The sequence below is a fragment of the Elephas maximus genome, chromosome 7 (assembly GCF_024166365.1).
Source record: "Elephas maximus indicus isolate mEleMax1 chromosome 7, mEleMax1 primary haplotype, whole genome shotgun sequence".
NCBI classification, from domain to species: domain Eukaryota; kingdom Metazoa; phylum Chordata; class Mammalia; order Proboscidea; family Elephantidae; genus Elephas; species Elephas maximus.
The window spans coordinates 35,447,004-35,449,087 of NC_064825.1; positions in this window are offsets into that span (position 1 = coordinate 35,447,004).

Here is a 2,084-nt window from a genome sequence, read left to right on the forward strand (position 1 = left end):
CATATGAAAGCTGGGCAGAATCTAACCCAAACAGCTAAGACTTGATAGGGAAATGAGTGAGAACAGAGACTGGGAACCTGGTCCAAGGCTCAAAAGGGGCTGAAGTGGAGTTCTTGGTCAGCTGGAAAAACAACTTAGGAACAACTCAGGGGTGCTCGGAGATGGGTACTGAAAGAGAAAATGCCAAGCAAACTCTGCTTACTTGGTAATTTTGGGGAAGGTGGGCACTGGCTTGCAAACCTGTACAATGAAGTGCCAGAGGGAAGCTATAAGTTAAATGTGAATTAATGTGGTTTATGTAATTAAAATAGGCAAAGCATGTGTTTGACTTCAGGACCAGGAAGACTGTTGAATTTGCAAATTCTAGTCACTCCCATCACTGTACTGTACCCCCAAAGAGCTTATGCTCTTCCCTCTGCTTAGAGTAACTCTGCACCCTCTTCTCTGCCCTTCAAGACTTGGCACAAGTATCTCTTCCTTCCCTGATGGCTCAGACTGTTGGGTGTCCTTGCTTCAAGCTCTCATAGCAATTAATATGTCCTTTTTATTGCACTCATCACATTGAATTGTCCTTGTCTTTTTACTTTTCTGCCTGCCCCTGGTAGGCTGTGAGCTCTCTGAAGGCAAAGACTGCCTTTCATCTCTATATCCCCAGGCTTAGCCGAGGACTAGAACATAGTGGTTGCCAATATATTTCTGTGGATGGATGGACGAGTAAGAGTGTGTATTCTCCTTAGGAATACATACCTTAGTGGAGGGGTGCTCAGAAAAATGCTGAGAATATTCTAATGCTTTGGCAAAACATGGATAAAAAGCAGATGCCTTAGTCAAATTCAAAACTAGTTGCGATTTTGTGTGCTTGATTTATCTTGTTCACATAAGCACTGTAATTTTAGGTCAGGGTTTGCTTAGTAAGCAGGTTTCAAAGATGTGGAAGGAGGAGCAATTTAATAGAAAAAGCTTAAACCAGGAGCTAGGAGGTCTAGCTTCTCTTCCTGATCTCCCACCAACTTCCTGGTTGTGTAACCTAGATGAGCTTCTTATCTCCGTATGCTCCCAGTCTCCCACCCTCTGGTCTTTCTCCTTTGCAATCCATCCTCCATCTAGTTACCCTTCCTGAAAACAAATTAATCATCTTGTTTTTTTTGCTTTAAAACATCCTTGTTGCCTACAGAGCAAAATCCCAACTCCTTAGGAGGCAAACAAGGTCTTTTATGCATCTCTTGAGGCTGATTGCCCTTTATCATGTAACTTACATCCATTTACTGTGTTTCCTATTCTCCTAACCAGCTCTTTTATGTCTGTGTTTTTTCCACCAACTGTTTCTGATATCAGGAATGACCTTCCACACTCATCCCACCTGGTGAGCTCCCGTTTGTTCATCTTTTAGGACCCAGTCAGTGGAGTCCAAGAGTTGCTTCCTCAACAAGACCTCTTCTAACTCCTTCAGACAATGTAAGCACCTCTTCCACTCTGCTCCCACTGCACTTTCCCTTGCTTAGATCATTTATAAACCTGTATTGAAATTATTTGCTTACACTTCTACATATCTCAGTTACAAACTTTGAGATTTTCTAGGCCAGGGGCCATTATTCTTGTATTTTCCGCTTAGTTGCTAGCACTTAGGAGGTTCTCCAATATATGTTGGTTGAATAAATCAAACAAATTATATTAAATTTTACATGTACTATCTCCCTAGTTATGACTTATTCACCTCTCCACATCACATGAAACCTAGTAATAAAGATTGTTTGGTTGAGTATTGACCAGGCAGCCAGCACTATTCTGTACCATCGATATATTTTAATTTCATTTAATCCTTAGCTCAGCCCTATAAAGCAGGTATTACTACCTCACTTTACAGGTAAAGAAACGGAGGCCCAAAGAAGTTAAGTACCTTTCCCATAGATAGTAGGTGGCAGAATTGGGATTGAAACCCAAGTCTCTCAAACTTTAAAGTCCATGGCCTTTCCATAATACTACCTGCTCCCCCATAAGCCTGCACATAGTAGATTCTCTCTTGATTATTTAATTGCTCTAAACTGCAATTAGGATGACAAGAGTCCAGCTTACCCAGACTTGCA